Source organism: Siniperca chuatsi, linkage group LG16, assembly GCF_020085105.1.
Source record: "Siniperca chuatsi isolate FFG_IHB_CAS linkage group LG16, ASM2008510v1, whole genome shotgun sequence".
Lineage (NCBI taxonomy): Eukaryota > Metazoa > Chordata > Actinopteri > Centrarchiformes > Sinipercidae > Siniperca > Siniperca chuatsi.
In genome coordinates, this window is record NC_058057.1 from 15,134,658 (window position 1) to 15,156,735 (window position 22,078).

General features: G+C 40.0%; 1 protein-coding gene across 2 annotated transcripts in view; it reads left to right on the top strand.

Annotated features, from left to right (window-relative positions):
* si:ch211-203k16.3 (angiopoietin-related protein 1) overlaps window positions 1–22,078 on the top strand; it is a 41,795-nt gene that overhangs the window by 9,741 nt on the left and 9,976 nt on the right. The window contains exon 2 of one of the 2 annotated variants that reach the window (XM_044168514.1): window positions 1,781–1,884. The exons of the other annotated variant lie outside the window; for it this stretch is intronic. The gene's annotated coding sequence lies outside the window, so the exon portion shown is untranslated. The remainder of the gene's footprint in view (window positions 1–1,780; window positions 1,885–22,078) is intronic. 2 annotated transcript variants of the gene reach the window in all.

The window sequence follows — 22,078 nt, forward strand, 5'->3', positions numbered from 1 at the left end:
GATATGGGCTAACCCGATGTTAATCCATTGGCTTCTGTTTACCGGCCAAATATTTTATTTGTCACATTATTCTCTTCTTTGACACGGTTGCTACAGTGATGCTGTCTGTCTTGTTGCCAGTGGCTCAAATAGCTGCTCATAATAAAAATTAAAGGATAAGTCTGGTGATATTGTATATTTTATCAAAAAACCCACCAAAACCAATTTAATCCTACTAACAAGTACTGTGTAGCCTGGCATAGCTCATTCCTCTACCATAGACCTAACTAAAATACATCAATGAGCTGTTGCACACATCGACATGTCTCTTCATTACCATGAACATGGGCACTGTGAGTTTATTTTGAGTCCATGTATCTCTCCGCTTGCATCATCTCACAGTAATCTTTCTTGTGCCGTTGAACCTCAAATGACAGGTGCAGAACTACTGAGACAGTGAAATTGAAGTCATCATGTTCAAGTGATTGAACAAAACTAAGATAAAGTCCTGGTGGTTTGACACTCAAGTTCAGTCAGACAGGAGAGCTTAGAAAACGAAAAGAGATCTGCTGCTAAACTTACTTAACTGACTTAAAATTTTGGCCAATTGTATTGCAGGTACTGTGACACTGCATTTGCATCACAGCCTGCATTACCATGATGCTGCATTTGGCAGAAAAATCTGAGCTGTTGATATTTGACAAGGATGTGCAGTATATTTCTTTCTGAATGGACAAATAGGATTGCAAGAGGTGAAAAATCACAACTAAAGTGTAAAGCTGAAGTCTCACAAGACATCCTTTTTTCCTCATTTTATGGGTTATGTAACACTGATATGATGTTTTCATGTGATGCTGATTTAAAGAGCATGGGAAAGGGAGAATAAGTGTTTGAACCCAGACTGACTGACCTGTATTTGGCGTGATAGCAAAAATAAAGCAATAACTGCAGCTTGTGTTTCTGGGCAACTGAATTGCAAACCCTCATGTTGCTTCCATACCTCATACACACACACACCAGTAAGAGTTACTTATTGTAGATGAACTCTCCACAATGCATCTGGTATGCACTTTTCAAAAGTCATTTCCTCCTGTTTGACTCATGGTATTATCTACTTACACAAGAAGAGGGAAGAATGTCGGCCTTTTGCCTTTTCTAAAATGAGCTTTCAGTGGAACTGTCATACAATAAGGGCACAAAAAGCATTTCACATTTTGATAAGGTCGCTTATACTCATATTCAATTAATGAAAATGAGTATGATTTTCTCAATGATGGTCAGTTCAAGGCATCAAGGTGCTGAAATCCAAAAGTAAAAGTTTGCTCAGAAGTTTTTTTTTCACACATTTTGTGCTGTAGCCTCTACAGAAAACATCTTCCTCTCGAAGTTGCGGTTTCCTTCTGCCTGCTGCAGTTCAAAGAACAAAATGGTTTTTTTTCCCCTGAAAAAGCACTGTCTGCAGCGAGGATGGACAGCTTGCTCCCACAATCTCTTCACACTACTGTGAAACATAAGTGCTGTGGGCTGTTCATTCTTTTCAAGTGTAGCTGTCAACCTGAGGAGCAGCTAGCCAGATGGCAACAGCAACAGATATCTCGGATGAACTTAGTAATTCTCAGAAGTGTTTCTTCTTCATGCCTCAAGTGTTGCGTGATGAGGTGTTGGACAAGACATTTTCTCGCAGTGAGACTCGGATCTTGTTTACAGCTCTGCAACTAATGTGGCTGTCTCGTCAGTTGCCTAAGTCAATGTCCAGGAAAGAACAAAGTATCGACTATAATTGCAAATGTTTCTCTCCCAGACACTGTAGGTATCTCAAGCTACATTAGCTGAGCCAGGGCGTGATGTGAGATTGAACAACGAGGCGGAATACTGTAAGGGAACTACAAGGCTCCTGGCTTGCTGGTAAATTAGACTATTATTTTGATTCATGTATACACCTGCTGTTACATACAAGAAGTCATTTAATATAAGTCATCTCTAATCCATTCTGCTTATATGAGTTTGTCATTATTTTCCAATTTATTTTTAAATATACACATTTTAAATATAGTTGGATCTGGAAGACATTCTGTGTATCGTCTTGCAGAGACTACACAGTGTTGAAAGGTAAAATATGTGACATTACTAGCTGAGCTCATTCAAAAGAGAATATACACACCTGCCAAGGTGAAGCATCTCTGCCTTCAAGTGACACCTCTCTGCCACTAACAAGTACTGATTATGTAGTAAAAGTCTGATATAGCTTATTGCTATCTCTTATCGAGCCACACTTTTGCACTTGGTGATGTTCCCTCATTACCATGAACATGGCACTGTAGTTTATTTGAGTCAATCCCACAAACTCTGATCTGCTGGCCTAAATACTCACCAGAGCACCAAATATGTATTAATCCGCTGTTGAAAATAGTCCCCAACAAATACACTATTTACTCCTGTTTTAGTAATTTTTGCTAAAAAACTACAGTGCCCAGCTGTTTTAGGAAATTGCTGCTGGGGAGTGGTGCCAGAATGGGCACCAGAATCGGAGCTGGTGAGCAGGCAACGGAACCAGACTCAGCTAATAGAACCCTAGCTGCACGGCTAACTGAGCTAACCGCAGCTACAGTTGGCAGTAGTTAGCAGTTACTTTGAAGGACATCAGAGGGAAAACCAGAAAATATTTCCTCTTAAGATATGATACAGTTTCACCAAAATAAGTGAATAAAGTTGTTGTGTTTTTGTACAGTAATCAGTGAGGCCAGACCACTCGTTTTTCCAACCAACTCTTGTCTCATTTGTGGTCTGATAAACAATAAATTCATCCAATTCAGTGCCCCATATGGCTAGTCTCACCAAAATCAGTAAATAAAGTTCTAAAGTTGGTTATGGACAGTAACACCTTCTAGCCTTTTCTGCATGGATGGGTAATAAGAAAAGTAGACTATGCACGAGCACAACGCAGATGTTCACGCAAAAACGACCCGAAGAAGGCCAACTTTCGCTGCATAGGTTACGTGATTTCCTGTCAACAAGTGCTGTTGCGAAGATTTGCCATTTTGTGTCTGTAGCTAGGTACTCTTGAAAATGGCAGAGTGATTCAAGTGGATGTTTGTTCGGACTGGCGGAAAGTTTGTCTCAAAAATCTGTGTGTGTAAAATGCAAATCTACAAATGTAGACTTGAGATTCACAAATGCCTTTTCGATTAAAATAAAAACTGGATTCACAAATGCCTGTTCGAAAGTTATAAAAGTTAGGAAGATATTCACAAATGCTTTTCATTAATTTAATGTTTACACAGATTTTTTTTTAATTTGTGGAATTTGTTTGTGTATTTGCAGATCCGTTTTATATAGTTGCAAAATATTTTTGTGACTTTACAAAACTTTTTTGTATTTGTGGAAGGTGTTTTCTATTTACAGATTACACATTTACACACGGATCTGTTTACACAAATAATATTGAGACAAATCTATCTCTATATAAAATTAAAGCAGTGAAAGAAAAATCACAACCCCCTACCTTTTCAGCACTACAATTTCTGAGCCATTCATGTGCCATGAGTGCTTTGGTAGCAATATACTAGTGTGCAGCAGCCTATAATTAGACAAACAGATTTGTTGAAGAAATTTATTACCAAAATAAGAAGATGGAGTTCGATGTAAAATGCTTACTCTATGAAATTAATCTCATCACTTTCAAATAAGGGTGTAGGAATCTGGGATTGCAGCACATACTGTAGTACACATGCATACACACGTCATATGAAAAAACATGCTGAGGCAGCACTAAAACATGCAACATTTCACTTTGTGTGTTATATAATCTTCTCCCCATACACACACTGTTCTCACTACAGCCACTGCAGTGTAGGAGAAAGAAAGCCTTTCACACTGACAGTAAAAACAAAGATATCGATATTAAGAAGCTTATAAAATCTGATATCCTTCATTAAAATCAGATTGAGAGCATTTATAATCATTTTATCTGTTATCTGAACGTCTATCATGCTGACAAACACATGACAATAGGTTTGAGGCCGCAGAGAGATGAGAGACTTGCCCCAAGTGGAGGCTCCTGTGTTTGTTACCACGAATGACCCCTGAATTTGGAGAAATTAAATTACCCTTCTCATCTGGCTGAAATATAATCCTTGATTTAATTCAAGAATGCAATTTTCATTATCTTTGTCTCATGCCTGTAAGCAGTGGCACAGGTCTTGGGCTTTCAGATGAGGAGGAGACTCAGTCTCATAAAATTTGGAGAAAGTGAAATGAGCATGAACTCTGAAACTGACTGACAACATTAATTATGTGAATCCTTGTCTCCTCAGTGACCTTTGGTCTGTCCCATTCTGACTGGGCTAGACATCCAATACTGCTGCTGTTGTGGAAGTTGAATCTTTTCCTGCTTTAATGTCAAGTTTTTCTACATAACAAAGTGACATTAGCACAAAGTGGATTTATGGCTAATCTTTAATCGTCATGTGAAATGGTATCCTTAACAATTTTGGTTAAAGGTGATCAAGCATAATTGGTATGGGGAGACAGGGACACATGTCACCCCCCAATAATTTTATATATATACATAACTCTATCAAATGTCCATCACCCCATCCCCTCACCAAGAGATGAGAATGATTCCTTCAATGAATTCACGCTTTTGATAAATAAGAGGCCACAGCCACACTTCAGACCAGTAAGTTAATCATGAAAAGTGTTTCTGTCATCAATCATTTGACTTATATTACATATAGCTAAAGTTTATTTGGAGCTTTAGCCATGCACTGTAGATGGCTAATGTTAGCGAATAGCGATCATTATTCTAACAAGTGAGTTTAATAACTATCGGCCAATTTCCAAACTGTCCCTTCTTGCTAAAGTCCTGGAGTCATTAGTTAATAATCAGCTCAAATATTTCCTCTCAAGATATTTGGTGTCTTCTCCAATCTGGTTTCAGAGATAAACACAGTACTGTCACTGCTATTACTCTGGTTTTAAATGATATTGTATCTGCTGTTGACAAAGGGAAATATTTTGCTGCCCTCTTTGTTGATTTATCTAAAGCATTTGACACTGTTGAACATGCTATGCTCCTACATATACTATGTGATACTGGTTTTGATTATAAGTCCTGTAAATGATTTCAGGACTACCTGTCTCATAGACAGCATTGTGTGATTTTGTTATGATGCACGATTTAAGGACCCAAATGCAGAACACAAGGAAGTGGTACTTGGATGAGGTAGCAACGATGAGGTTTTTATTATATACTGCAAGCTATCACTGGGGGATCTGAGCTCTTCCAGAGTGGCGAGGCTCCGGGGACGGAGACGGGGAGTGTAGGTTCAGGCTTGGCTTGTGTAGCGGGGCAGGCAGAACAGGGAGGCAGCTTTGCAGACAAGGTAGAGAACATGGAGGTCGTGACCAACGGCAGGGAACGACCATGGGCCGAAGGCAGGCAGCGGTCAAAAACAGGGAACAAGTCCAACGAGCAAACAAATACGACAGGGAGCAGGCAAAAATACAAAAGTCCACAGTACAGGCAAGGTCCAAGGAAACAAAGTCAGTCCAACAAAACTTACAGGTAACCAAAAGCCAGGATGCGTGACACAGGAACAAAGCACAACCAAAATGCACATGACAAGGGCGATGACCCGCCAATGAACAAAGGAAAAACCCCGGAGGTAAGGGAGACAACGAGACACAGGTGCAAGCAATCAAGGTGGGGCAAACACTCTAAACTGGAGGGAAAGCAAACAAAGACAGGAAGTAAACCCACAAGACACAAGGAGAGGAGAACACTACAAAATAAAACAGGAAACAGGACAAAACCTCAAATTATGACAGATTTGGGGAAATGATCGTTATGTATTTCTACCACTGTCAAAGGGGGTTCCACAAGGTTCAATTTGGGTACTGTCTTGTTCACAATTTATATTAACAGTATTACATCCTTTATAACAAATTGTAATGCTCATCTTTATGCGGATGATACAGTTCTGTATTGTTTGCAAGCAAGACTAAATACATGCTAGACGCAGTGTATTATAGTATCCCATTAAGAACAGGCTGCTCCTGATGGTGGACACTCATATCGTCGTGGCTTGAGCATTTCCCAGTAGATGTCTCCTCCAATTCTGAAAGGAATATTACACTCTTGAACTGGTCTGTGCAGTTAACACAAATTGAGCCATAAACAGCCACTTCATTGAGTGTTTAACCTCTCCCTCTTCCCCTTGCTTATCATGTTAATGATCTCTGCCAGGCGTAAGCCTGGAGGGATCATGCATTTGGTCGTGTGTGTGTGTGCATCTGTCCACAGCTAATCTTGCATACTACTGGACCTATCAGCCTAATATATTTTGTGCACATATATGATTGTATGCTCAAGGACCTCTCGTGGTTGCGGTGATTCACAATTTTTGAAAAACCTATTTTCGTGACTGCTCTGTTTTATACCGCCACTGGCTGCTAACTCCTTAATCCTCTTAACCCGCTGGTAGGGGCCGCAAGTGATCAACTACTGCTTCAGTTTGGAATTTTGTTTCCGCTAGGGACAACATACGTGGCGGTCACGTTAGTGTTGGTGGATTCTTTTGTTAGCATTTTCACTTTGACATTGACATTTTACATGTCTGCTGTGGTTACACCTTGATAATGTAACCTACATATTGTCTCCCCTTCATTCCACCTTCATTCCTCTCATGCATACATGCTGGACACACCGCCTGTCCTGCACTCCCTGTTCCCCACCACACAGACCAACGTGATATCATGGAATGGCGTATAAATAGCATGCCACTTTTAAGGACATTTTGTGTTTCATGTCTACACATTTTAAGCTTTTTGTGTCATTTAACGCCGTTAGACATGCCATCTCAAGTCAGCAGAGACTAAATGGTGTGAAATGACACACAAAAAGCAAAGAAATGTGTTGTGATAACACGCAAAATGACTTAAAACATTGGCATGTTATTCATACACCATTTGATGATACCAGGCCTGGCGGGGATCTGCACTCTACTGAGTGCACTCTTCTAGTTATCTTTGTTTTTTTCCTTTAAGCTTTTTAAGCTTGTGTTCTGACCTGACACACCACGATGGTGACAAGCTCAACAACAAAATCTTCAGGACGCTTTCTCAACATATATTATTCTTCTGGTATCTCAGTAAAAACAGTCAGAGGGTGGAAAACTGCAGAAAAGACAGGAAAAGGTGCTGTGGGATTGAATACATTTAACTAATCACCTCATGTATGTTTTTCTTGCTGCACCTACAGAAGCTTAAAATAAATCCATTTCAATCCAATTCCATTTGAAAAAATAATAGCATATTTCTCAAGCTCAACAAGACACAAATTTTTTCCCCAGTCTGGAACTCAGCATATTTAACTTGATGAATAAAATATGAAAAGTAATGGCCATTGCTCCATGTAGACTGAGCTCTGACTTTAGATATGTAGAAGTAATTGAGGACAATTTGGACTTAATGTCTTTGACTAAGACAGAATTAATATCCAAATTTAAATCCATGGACTCAAGAGAACTTGTTGCTCTTAACTCACTTCATCCTCTGGCTGTGGATTTACCAAGGAGTCTATGTGTTCTGAACCAAAACGACCATACGCCGCTACAGAAAGGTCTTTCAAATATTCTTCCTTTCCTTAATATTTACAGCACTTTTCACAATTATGAATCCCTGGTTATTTGATGTACAGGTTAGAGATTTTTTATGATAACCGCAGTGAGGATGATCAAATTCTTTCATATTTGACTTTAAAGACTGCATTTTACATTAGCTATAATGAAAAGTGATTTATATGATTCCTAGCTTTTAAACAGTAATTAGTCCCTTGTTTCAAGAAGTGGGGATGCCCAGGAAAAATTGTTTAATAGACCTAATAGTTAGAGGCAGCAGAATCCTCTTATTACAGACTGCCAGGCTGCAGAATGGCCACACAAATGCGTACGCGCACACACAAACACACATTCTTCTTGTCATTACCATTATGCAAATGAAAAAGAAAGCGTTCCACTGTGATTAGGCAGTGAGAGCTATACGTTAAAAGGCAAGAGTGGGAGGATGGAGTTATGATTTGATGTACAGTCTGAGGGATTATGGAAATTCATCACTCACTGTCAGTCATGAAAGAAGACGGCAGCAGCAGAACCAGATTTCCATGCATCATCTGCAGCCTGATGCAAACATCCATTCTTGGTCTCTCTGTTTTTCATCCCTTTATTTGTTTTTCACCTTCATCTGAGCAGGAAGAAGTATCTTCTCCTCTCCACAAATGACCATGCATTGTTGCCATGGTTACCAGGTCATGTTAGGAAAAATGTAATTTTTAGCTGGGTATTGCATTTGTAAACTCATAGCAGATGCTGCTCATTGAAATGTTTGTCAGTTTATATCTTAGTCAATTTTGTGTAATTATGAATCACGTTCTTGTTGTTTGCTGATAGTTGTCTTATTGTCTATTTGCACTAGGTCACATTGTTGGCCATGGCCTCTTATTTACAGCAAATCACATTTTGTTGTGGATTATAATATGACTGAACAGAACTAAACTGAATTTGACTTAACCACTGGTTTATCATATGATGTTGCTTTTGCAGCCTCCAGCAAAGAGGAAACCAAAATGGAGAAGCCCACACAGATCCCAGTGAAATAATTTCTGGAGGTGCTGCATTAGAAATACACAAGTGCTTTCTTTGTTACTCTACATGCCAGGACGCACAAGTTACACAAGTCACAAGATAACGATAATGGAGTGTTTATGACATTCACTTTATAAAACAGTGCTTACTTGTTAGTTATACCAGTTTCTCTTTATTATACATTTATTGTTTCTTATCTTGCGCGGACTGCTTACAGTCAAGCACCCGTAAGTATTTGGAAGTTAACTCAGGAGAATATTATTGGAGGCAGTCTAAGACTACATAGGCTTGATTACTGGGCCATCATGGAAATAAAAGAAGGTCAGTTTCAGGTGAAACTAGGCAGGGTAAACAGCAGACACTCAGGAAGACTCCTCCCTGAGGACAGGGCCTAAGCAACACAGAGTAGCTTAAATTTCTGAGTTCTCAGACCATTTTCACAATTGAGAATGACTTCCGGATGGGAGCCGAAACATCTTGATTCTGAACAGTGTCCAGATGACTACGAATGAAACCTTTTCTACGATGGAACACTCCTGGACGATTGAGGGACTACACTGTACTGCATTCACAACCAAACTGGACCAATGATTAATTTGAATTGTTGTCAATATACTTTATATCCACAGTCTTGATGTGTTCAGAGAAATTTCCGGTTGATTTGGCCAATAAGCCTGAAATATAAATGCACTACTTCTATGAGCAATCACTTCAAGGGAATTGTTATATCCAATAAAAGTTTTTCATAAAGTTCTCTAAAGCATGGTGAATTGTTAAAAATATAGTGTATATTGTGATGTAAGTAACAAGAAAAGACACTGCAGATCCACCTTCAGAGCTATAAAAGGGTCAGATACAAACATGATACCAGGTAATAAGGTAGCATATAATATTGTCTCTGTTTTCTTCTCAGTTTATTGATGCCTGTCCTGTGTCAACAAGACACATACACACATGTAACATCACATACATACTATTGTTGCATTCCTGTTTTGCAAAGGTAAGGAAATGCAAAGCACAATAACAGTAATTGCTTCCAAAACAAGACGTGTTTGTGACGGACACACTGAGAGAATAAGAAGGGAATCCATATTAGGTCCTAATTCATTTTAGAGTATCTGTATAAATAAAGCAATTCATTTCCAGTGAGCCTCATGTGAAAAATATCATACCTCCAATTTTATTACCTTCCAGTGCTTTTAGGTGGGGCTGTCTGGATGTTGGCTGTGTTCATGGGTGGGAAGCCAGTGAGGGATCATTGCATTGCTGCTGCACTAACGACTCCTAAAGGTTGGTCAGGGCACCTGTGTGTAGGGGGCTGGATCTGGTGGAGATAGTGGGAAGATAGTGTGTACATGCTCTGTGTTTCTAGTGTAGGGAGAAGTGGATGGTGACTGAAATTGTTCCTTTTTAAATTCAGAATGTCATTGTCTGCATTTAGAAAATCTGCCGATCCTTTAGGTATACGAACTGCTTTAAAACCAACTGCATAAACCTCCAAATGCATGCTGGTCAATCTGAACCTGTCTACACTGTCATGCTCAATTGGATGCTTAGAGCCTGCAGAGAATCCATTGCTGCTAATACAGCTGCTCTAATTCAGTGTGAAAAACACTGAGTGTGATTAAGCGCATTCAGTGTGTGATTAAGCATTTTCATTCACAATACATAAAATGACTTGACACTTGATTACATAAAACTCTTCAAGTGTGAGTCATTGTCATGGCTCGGCCCGGCTCAAGAACATAACAAAAAGTGGAAAAAACACATCAAGTGTGGTTAACTGATTTCACTCAAGTAACCAAACAGAAACACAAAACAAGGTCAGTAAGGTCAGTGTGATGTCAGAGAGAGATGCGCAGGAAAGAATGAGGAACAGAGCGCACAGATTAGTATGGACAAAAATGAGAATACTGGTGACAAATGACAAATGTTTCATGATCCACAAACAAAAACAAGATTCAGAAATGTGCGACAATTTGTGAGTAATTGGTGATCAAATATGCATTTTCCAAAGTTGAAAAAATGTAACTCTACAATATTACACTCTGTAATATTCTACATATATATTTTCAACTTCAAATTCATTAACCTATTAATATTTCGTTTTGAAAATCTTCCTGTGCATATAAATGTCTCAAAGTATTTGTTTTTTATGACTTATTATTATAAATTACTCACAAATCGTCATATACATTTGTAAGTCTTGTCTTGAGTCTTTTGAGACTAATCTCTCTTCATAGATTAGACGGTGGAGTTAGGAAAAGAGCTGGTGAAAGGCTAAGTAATGATCTTTATTTCTTTATAGCCGTACAATATAATACAAATTCAGATCAAATTCACAAATGCAAGACTTTCAGGTTAAAGTCGTGCATTGAACAGACAATTACATATATTCTCAGGGTTTACCATTGTAGCTGTCTATGAACATTGATGTCTCATATCCTTCCATGCCCTTTCTCTTGCCTCTCTTTCCCCACCAGTAGTGAATCTGTGTGTGCATTGGTGTGATGAAGGCTACTTTATCTTAGCTCAATCAATCAGGAGAAGCACGGGCAGGCAGCGAAAGATTCAGTATGGATAATGCAATTGACAGAAAACCACAGTCCCTTTTTACGTCATCAGCAGGGAGGGTGGTGGAACACAAAGAGAATCCACATTCATAAAACATTCATTCAACACTTCATCCTGCTGGAGAGTAGCCACGTGCTGTGAATAAGCGTGTCAAATACAGTATATGTTACTGTGTGAAGGTTGGAACATTTCAGGTTAGTACCAGAGGCCTCGAAAATATTCATGTCAAGCAAAATATTGTGAGTTTAGCAGAGTTCAAGCTCATGGCACTAAGGAGTAACAGCAACAAAAGGTCACTAGTTTGTTGTGACTCACCACTGCTGTTAAAACCCTGAGGAGCCTGAGGTCTTACATAAACTTTACAATCATCAAATCAATATTATTATCTGTTTAATCTGTTTTAGTGTGTGTGGTGTTGTTCTTTGCTTATTACATTTTTGAGTGTCCCCATGCTACAGCTGGCCAGAGGGTATGTGGACATCAAGTGGGGACAAAAACAACAGTTGTGTTATTCGATCAGTAGTCTTCATCTAATTTTAGATTAGAGTCAAAAAATAGCAGGAGTTAAAAATAACCAATTTCTAAGATTCACGTTGTGGTTGTTCAGGACCCATTGGTACTATTTTTAGCTATGCTAATGGCGTGGCTAAAAATGTCCGTCTGTTGATTGACCAGTCCACCTCTTTGGTCCAGACTGAAATATCTCAACAACTACTGAATGGATTACAATGAATTTTGTACAGACATTCATGGTCCCCAGAGGATGAATCCTACTGACATTGGTGATTCCTTGACTTTTCTTCTAGCACCACCATGAGACCTTGAAATTTGGTCTAGACATTCGTGTCCCCCTCAAGATGAATTGTAATCATCAAAATTCATTGAAATTTTGATATGTTCAGTACTTTGGTGTATGACCAAATACCTGCAAAAATAATGACATTCCTATCTGCCTCAGCGTTACTTTGTATAGTGCAAATTAGCAAACGTTAACATGCTAAAATGTTCAACTAAGAAGGTGAACATGCTAAACATTACACCTGCTAATCATCCTGAGGTGAGGGCAATCCAGGCTGACATGAAGGTGAAGATCAGGGAGGCCAAGGAGAAGTACAGGAGAAGTACAGGTTCTGCTGGAATGGAAACTCAAGCAGAACAACATGAGACAGGTCTGGAGCAGCATGAAGAGTATCACTGGCTTCAGACCGACTGGCAGCAGAGGAGTTGAAGGCAGCTTGGACAGGGCCAACAAACTGATTCGACGCACCGGCTCCTGCTCATCTGCCCTCTAACTCAGCTGCTGTCAGCCCTCAGACTCCTCTGAGTCCACTGCTCCCCCCTCCTCCATCTTCCTGGTAGAGTCCTACTCCCCCCTCAACTGGCTCTCAGGCTAACGGCCCTCTCCAGACTGATGACTCCCCCCCTCCCCCGCCTGTAACCTCTGCTGTGTGCCTGACTGCTGACCAGGTGAGAGGACAGCTGATGAAACTCCACTCAAACAAGGTTGCAGGGCCCGATGGCATTTTCCCCGAGGTGCTAAAAGCCTGTGCCCCCCAGCTATGTGGAGTCCTTCACCATGTCTTCAAACTGAGCCTGAGTCTTCAATGGGTCCCTGTTCTGTGGAAGACATCTTGCCTCGTTCCTGTGCCGAAGACGCCACGTCCCAGTTCCAAGGACTACAGACCGGTGGCACTGACCTCCCACATAATGAAGACCCTGAAGAGACTGGTGCTGGAACAGCTGTGGCTCATGGTCAGACCCCTCCTGGACCCCCTTCAGTTCGCCTTCCAGCCCCGGCTGGGAGTTGAGGACGCCATCATCTTCCTGCTGATCCGCATCTACACCCACCTGGATAAGCTGACAAGCACAGTGAGGATCATGTTTTTTGACTTCTCCAGTGCTTTCAACACCATCCGGCCAGCTCTGCTGCGTGAGAAGCTGGCAGCGATGCAGGTGGATACCCCCCTCGTGTTCTGGATTGTTGACTACCTGACTGGCAGACCACAGCATGTGCATCTGCAGCACTGTGTGTCAGACAGCGTGGTCAGCAACACTGGGGCCCCCCAGGGGACTGTCCTCTCTCCCTTCCTCTTCACCATCTACACCACAGACTTCAGCTACCATACAGAGTCCTGCCACCTTCAGAAGTTTTCTGATGACTCTGCTGTGGTGGGATGTATCAGCAGTGGTGATGAGACTGAGTATAGGGCTGTGATGGGTAACTCTCATGGTGTGAGCAGAACCATCTGCAGCTCAATGCGACAAAGTCACCAGTGACCCCGGTTTCCATCCAGGGGGTCAGTGTGGACATTATTGAGGACTACAAGTACCTGGGAGTACACATGGACAATAAACTGGACTGGGCTAAGAACACTCAAGTTTTTTACAGGAAGGACCAGAGCCGCCTATATTTTCTGAGGAGGCTGAGGTCCTTCAACATCTGCCAGACAATGCTGAGGATGTTTTATGAGTCTGTGGTGGCTAGTGCTATGCTGTATGCTGTTGCATGCTGGGGCAGCAGGTTGAGGGTAGCGGACGCTAACAGACTCAACAAACTGATCTGTAAGGCCAGTGACATTGTGGGGGTGGAGCTGGACTCTCTGTTGGTGGTGTCAGAGAGGAGGATGCTAGCCAAACTACATGCCATCTTGGACAGTGTGTCCCACCCACTCCATGACGTGCTGGTCAAACAAAGAAGTACCTTCAGCGGGAGACTCATCCCCCCAAAAAGCACCACAGAGCGCCACAGGAAGTCATTCCTGCCTGTGGCCATCAAACTCTTTAACTCCTCCCTGTAAGTGTTAGTCTATATGACCCTAAGTCATTAAACTGGACATTGGATCATTAACATCACTGCAATACTTGAAATAATTGTTCAATATTCTGTGTTTAATACTGCTGTGCAATATACTCTCTTCAGTTTAAAATTCCCTATTTATTGATATTTATTGATACGCTTAACTTGACAGTCCATGCACTACTACTTATTACTTATATTATTACATTGTATTATTATACCGTACATACTTATCATCAACCGGTAAATCCACTTGGTACTTACACTTTTTTTAATTTTATACTTATATCCACTTTGTACTTAATTTATCTTGCCTGTATTATAGTGTATTATATTTTGATTGCTTAGAACTTCTATCCCTGTGTGCACTGACGTGATAGTGAGCAGTTGTAACAAAAGAGATTCCCCTCGGGGATCAATAAAGTATTTCTGATTCTGATTCTCATCAGCATGTTTGTATCGGCATTGTGAGCATGTTAGCTTGTTAATGTTACCATTTAGCTCAAAGCACCGCTGTGCCTAAGTTCAGCCTCACAGAGCTGCTAGCATGACTGTAGTCGCTTAGTCTTGTTTTTGTTTTGGCTCTGTGAGCTGCTTTCTATCTGTGTGTTAAATTATCTTTCATCTCCTGTTGCTTTTGATTTGCACCTCTTCCAGAGGACTCCCAAGAAAGAACAAAACAACTTATTGAGGCTATTTTTTGTTGCAGATTCAACTGCTGATCTAAACAAGATATGTCAGTTTCAAAAATGATTGTCTTTGTTTATTATGCTTTGGTGCATGTAAGAAAAAAAGCTGCACAGAAACAATATGATGAATTAGTTGAATTGTTCCTAAATTCCACACCACTCCCTTTCTGATCTTGATGAATTTCCATGTTCATCTGCCATGAAGACCTTGATTTCAAATCACATTTTAAAAGAAACTAATTCCTATAATTAGGAATTACTAATTCCTTTCAGAAGTTACAGGGAAAGTGTCTCAAAACTCTGTAATAAACTATAACAGTAATTATCTGAAGGGAAATTCCATAGTCAGAACAAACACTTTTAAATAGTCATCATTTTGTCCTTTGAAATCTAAGCAGTAAATGGAGTCTGACAATAGTCGCCTTTGATGATCTGTATCTATGATTTAGTAATTTTAGGTTTGTGTTATTTGTTTCTTCTCTCAGAGGGTTTCAAGTCTTTTTCAAAATAATAACACAAGAATATTTTAATGCTAACAATAACACTCATTTAACCTTGAGGACCTTTCTCTTACTCCAGGGATTGTATTTGATCCTCCTGTTATATGTTGAGTGGTTTGACTTGGACTGGTATCTCTCTCTTATAAATAGATTCTGTCCATTCACTATTTATTCATGGAGGGATTATGTCTGAACTGAATTTCACCTGTGTTTTTCTGTACTCAGTTCCCTTTATCCCTCTGTGGGTTGAAAAGAAGCTGTATAATAATGCATGATAATGTTAGGGTGAGTGTACAGTACCTGTACATGCAGAGTTAAAATGACTGTGTTGATGTAAAGCCAGTGTTGCTTGTCCAACTAATACGCAGTTTGTCAAACCTGTCTTTTCTCACTAACATGGTCCCACTGGTGTGCATCATGCAAACACACACGTGCGCACACACACACACACACACACACACACACACACACACACACACACACACACACACACACACACACACTCACTCCCCTGGTCTGTCAGTACAGGAGGAGCATTACTGTATGTGTGAAATGCTGTTTCTGTCCTGTGAAGCGGAGGTCGAGCTGGGTGTGTCCGGTGGAGACACAAAAAGCACAACTAGAGGAAAGGAGGGGAAGGAGGGATAGAACAGGAAGGAGCTCTGCTGGGTTTATGAAGTATCTGTCTGCTTGATGTAAAACACAACAGACCAGGTTTAACCCCAAGATGTCCGGCTGACAAGCAGCTTTATGATTTTTGCAATGAAATGCGCTCTTTAAAGGGAAGTTTTAATATTAACAATGATTTATACAGTATCTATGGTTTGTGTTTAAAGCTGCTCTAAACAATATTTTCATATTAACAATGGATAAAATGAGTATGCGTAGTATGCTAAAGGGGTTGCTCATAGGGACAAACCCACAAAGAATTATCACCCAACTTTGCAGTTTTCCTTATTGAGTGTTTTAGCATCTTTCGGCTCTTTGTTTTGGTTTTCCGGCCTACAACTTTACTGTTTTGATTGACTCTCACTACTCACATTAGCATCATTTCCAGCAGTAACAGGTTGGAGGTTTCCAGGTTTCCAGCTAAAAATCTCTAAAAACCAACTGTATGCTACCTGCCAAGCACCAAATGACACACAGCAAAGATAGCTGGTGAACATAGTGGAGCATTAAGCAGCTTAAGCGCTAGACAGTTCTCTCAGGGGTTGGTGGAGACCAAAACAGAGCTAAAAGGGTGAATAGTGGACCAAGTAGCTATAGTCATGACACAAAATGAAAACTCCGTATCTGCTGGATGCGTTACAGTTTTTGCCTATTGCTTGAACACTATAGACACAAGCTTAGACCAAAGTTACAAAACTTGAAGCTTTTGTTACTATACCTTAAACACAGTGTAACCATACCTTAAACAAAAGTGCTGCTTTGCACTTAAGTTGCAATTCTGCAACACACTTGCTCCTGCACACTACACACTATTTCATACATAAGACACTTCGCTGATAAATGAAATCTCATGGGTACCATTGGGAAAACACATCTATTAAAAATACAAAACACATTGGGTGATTGAAAACACACACCTGAAATCACTTACTTACAAAACTGATCACCAATCAGCCAACCACAAATAGGCCTCAGTTGAGCCATTTTGAGAACTTTGCGAGGATGGAGGCAGGGAGAGGAAGAGGTAGAGGCAGAGGAAGAGGAAGAGGAAGAGAGATAGGAGTAGGACATGGTCGAAGAGGCTATGCACGGAACAATATTTCACATAATATTAGAGCAACGTTGATGTGATAAATCATGGCCTGACAATGAGGGAAGCTGGGCAGAGAGTCCATCCACATCTAAGCCGGTTCACAGTTGCATCCATTATGAGGACATTCAGACTGGAAAACAGGTATGTCTTCAACTCTCCACTCCAGACTGTCTTTACAGTATTTACAGTACTGTACTGTATCACATTACTGTATTGCAAGTTGGCTAGTGCTCCTTTTGTAACAAAAAAATGGTAGTCTTGTGGAACATACAGTACAGTACATAGCACTGTACCATTGAGATTTTACAGTACTGTGCACAGTATACAGTACTGTAAAGAACCAAACCAATAACAATTTGTGGTTGCATTTTTCTACAGAATGACTAGAAGACCTTCTGGGGGTGGTCGGCAACGCCTGTTCACCCAAGAGCAGGAACTTGCCATTGTGGAAATGGTCAGAGAAAACAATGCAATCTGTCTCCACCAGCTACGGGAACAAATACTTGCAGATAGGCAAGTATTCATCAACATCAATCGAGTAGGCATTACCACGATCAGACGTGTCTTGGTAAAGCACAAAATCACATTGAAGCAATTGTACAAGGTCCCATTTGAGAGGAACTGTATCAGGGTCAAAGGACTTCGACAAGAATATGTACAGGTAAGTGTTACAGTCCTTTACATTTACAATACCGTATTTATGTAATCCAGTACAGTAATAGCTGAATATTTGTATCAGTACCACATAGATACATGCAGAGAGGGACGTGGGTACCAGTGTGTTTGTGTGTTGGGATGGGGGTGTGTGGGGGGGTTCTGTATGTGAAATTGTGTGTTTTGAGTAATGCCAGCCATCCATGCTATACATTTTTTGTTGCAGAAAATCTTGGACATGGATGGAGCGGCACAGCCTCATGAATTGATTTACATTGATGAGGCTGGTTTCAACCTCAGCAAAAGTAGACGACGGGGTCGTAATATAATTGTAATATAATTGGCCAAAGGGCAATTGTGCACGTCCTGGGGCAGTGTGGGGGAAACATCACAATGTGTGCCGCCATAAGCCTTCGAGGGCTCCTACACCATCATGCCAAACTAGGTCCCTACAATACGCAACACATACTCACGTTTCTCGATGCACTTCATGATGCAGTTATACAGGACAGATCAGAGCAGCCCAGGTTTGTTGTTGTCTGGGATAATGTTAGTTTCCACCGGGCTGCTCTGGTCCGGGACTGGTTCACCAACCATGATCAATTTGAAATTGTATATTTGCCCCCTTACTCGCCATTTCTAAACCCTATAGAAGATTTTTTTTCCGCTTGGAGATGGCGCGTATATGACCGCCGATCACATGCCCGCATGCATCTTCTACAGGCAATGGAAGAGGCATGCGGAGACATTGAGGTAACGCCAATCCATGGATGGATTCGGCACACAAGGCGTTATTTTCCCCATTGCTTAGCAGGAGAAAATATCGCTTGTGACGTTGATGAGATCCTGTGGCCAGACCCAAACAGACGGCAGGATCTGTAAACCCACCCACGCACAATTGGCCTGTTTTTTTTCTCTATTTACAGAAGTGTATTTTGTTTTATTTTTGTACTTGCGTTACTGCATTTACTGTACTGTGAAGTATAGTACTGTGATGTACAGTATTGAGTTTATGTCATTTGTAACCTTTCAGTACTTTCTTTTTTGGTTGTTGTGAAAACCTTTGTTGGAATAAAAAAGAACAAAAACTGTTGCATTGCTTCACAGAATGCTAACTGATGAACTGAATAAATAAAATTAAAGACTGCAGTGTTATATAAAGTACACTAGTGTGTTGCTGCTAATCTGAAAGTGTATTCATATGATGCAAGTGTGTATCATTTTGTCATCAGAGCAACATTTTGACAAAGGATTGTTAGGTTTTGATGGCAGAGTTTCAATTCGACATAGATGTGAATAGTTTATTTCCCAGTGTTGTGTCTTGTGTGCTTGTGTGTACAGTTTTGACACAATGAGCCAAAGTTTTGCAAAAAGTGTTCAAGCAATAGGCAAAAACTGTAATAGACAACTGTTAGCTACAGTAACAAGTTCGCCATATCAACTAATACCTTATGTATTACCTTACCTTATGTTAATGTTTTGTTAACATATGTTTCCACATCCCTGGAGCAGTTTTTTGGAGTTCAGTGCCTTGCTCAAAGGCAGAGATGGTGCACACCGTAGATGTGATACCAGCCACACTTCAGTCCCCTGCTCACAGCTGGAATACACCCTCCTGTCAGTGCCAGGGATCAAACCAGTGACCTTTCAGTTACTGGCCAGCCTTTTTTACCTCTAGCCCATCTGCCTCCAAGAATAGCTGACATAGGCCTACATAGTTGTTAAAATAGTTGTTTATTGTGACCAATAAAACAAATTGTTGATTAAAACCTTTGTCATGTAATAACTGAATGTTTTTCTATTGGCAATCTTTTTTCTTTTAGAAAATGTTAATTTACAAGATGTTGGAAGTCTTTTGATCATTTGATATTTTGATGACATTTTTGACAAAACATTGTTCTGTAGATACCTGAAGTGATTATAGCTAGCAATGAGTTCAATGCATAGTGTACTCTGTAAAAAATAACCTCTCTTATTATATTTAAAGACCTGAGTTAACATACGCCTCCATACTGCAGTGTGGAAGAGTAGGTTAAGTCTCCCTTCAGGCAGAGGCAGAGGTGTGCTTGATGAATCTTCCAACACGCCAATGACATGGTAAATGAGGGCAGGTATATGAGGGGGATGTTTCTGAAGTGGACTGTAATTATTGCTTGCTGCAGAGAAAGGTGAAGCCCTCAGGTTTTTCTCTAAATCATTCAGAGGGGCATTGGAGGAGAATATAATGTTGAAAAGGATATCATGGATGCGTTGTTATATTTAAATTACCTCTATTATCTTTAAAATAAAAATTACATTTCTACATAGGTGAGGTGAAGTCAGATGTTGCATTTAAGGTTAGAAAAATGGCAGATCCTGACTCTCTTGCCTTAGACTTGTCAACTCTCCCTCTCCAAACGAATGCTGCCAGGAGTACGTTACCAAATAAAATGCATCACCACGGACTGACTCATACATTTGCTCTATGTGACCCCCTTCAGTCTCAGAGGATGATATTTGAGGCTGTTATCATCAAAGACACTAACCGTCTGTGTTAGCCTGGGTCACCTCTTCTAGCTGTTTCTGCCTTTTACTTACTTACTTAGCTCAAGTCTAGCATGTCCCTGCAGTGCATTCAGGTAATAAGGTTTGGCATGATACATGATGCCAAGGGGAGTACAGTGATGAATGGAACAGATTAAGTCTAGTATCTCCTCAGATTTATTACAGTCGAGAAGCTTTAAACTAGACCTTGAAATCTATGGCTGGTTGTGTTTGTGTGTGTGTGAGAGAGAGAGTGTGTGTACGGTAGGCTTAGACTGAAAAAGACTAAAATCTGATGGATATGGTTGCATTGTGATGAGTAACTGCATGTAGTGATAAATATCTGTCCTGAGAATAGTGCAGACAGGCAATGCATACTGAATGATATTAACTGAATGATTGATTGATACAGATACTTAGAGCCTCTCACTGCATTTAAATGCATCACAAACAGATGACATGACTTGTGATCTGTATTAAAGGGGAGCTGAAGCAAAACAATCTTATTGGAAAGCAATAGGTTAAGTGTGCATATCAGTGCTGGTGGCTCTTTCACAATTAATCAATTAAAGGCATTCTGGCACTGATCAGAAGCTAAAAGTGAATCTGTCTAGTAAAATGTATGTCCTGTATGTTCAGTACATTTGAATCCCACGCATGTCTAATTGTCAAAAGCACCTTCTCTCTTCATTGTCAATGAGGACCTTGTCACGTTGTTTCTTTCAAGAAAATGTCAGCCTCTCAACCACAGCTCTGAACGCTGTCTCCGTTATTCACTGATGTCAGTGTAAAGTGAAGCAGCATTTCTGGAATGAAACTGCCCTGAAGAGGCATGATAAATTTAATGTTCATAAAAACATTCATTCACATGCTGAAAACTATATACTGTAGGTTGATACATACTGGCTTATCAGGAATCCCCTCTGGTTTTATTATTAATTTATTGTTTAGGTGTCAGGTTCGATTAGCTGTTGGATTTATCCACATGCAAAATGAACTTTAAATATAGAGTTCACCACTGTATAAAAAACTATATGACTTTTTGGTAATTTTACAGGTCTTTAATTTCCTAAATTTGCTAGGAAGTTTCCTGGAAAGAACTGTCATTTTAGTAATTATAGGAAAATAGAGACAATGTTCAATCTGTTCACTTCCAATTAATCAATTCCAATTAATTGCTAATGTAACTTTTAGTCAGTGCACAGCAGGTCACCTGAATGTGCAAAAATGTCAAATTTGTTTACAGGCAAGCACTATTTACTTCTGTTTAATGGAACAGTGATTTCAAGGAAATTCCTATTTTCCTATAAATTACATATTTCTTTCCATAAAACTTTAGAAGAAATTACTAAATGAAAATGATTAAGAAAGTATCATTTTGTACCTGTAAAATGAAGTGTTACTGACTTTTTAGACTGGTTCTTCATTTGTGAAAAAGCATCATTATGATTCATTCATTTTCAAACCATTCAGTGACGCCTGCCCTGTATGGAAGCATCTGTGTTATGTTTTTTCACTCATTTATTCCTGTTTTTCTTTTTAAAATGTCACTAGTATGTGACTGAGCGATTAGAGCAATTCTATAAAGACTTTTTTTTTTGCTAAACAAGCCTGTCATTCTGTTTCCACAAAATTAATATTCCATTGACTGTAGACGCCAAAGCTCTAGATGTACATATACAGAGCAAGCTGTGTCAGATCCAATGCGTAACATGCTGTGTGTGAGTTTAGACAGTTCAGTGGTTTGTATGATTATTCTCTCTTCTTTTACATACACACATATATATTCATAAATTAGTTTCTTTTTCAGGAACCAGCCGTATTTCTCTGAGCCTATTTACATTAAATCCAGAGTCCCTAACTACAACATCCTCGTTCCACATCAGCGTAGAGCAACAGCTGCTTTACCCTTAGTAACAGTTATTTCACCCTGTGTGATGGACATTTGTTCCTTAGGC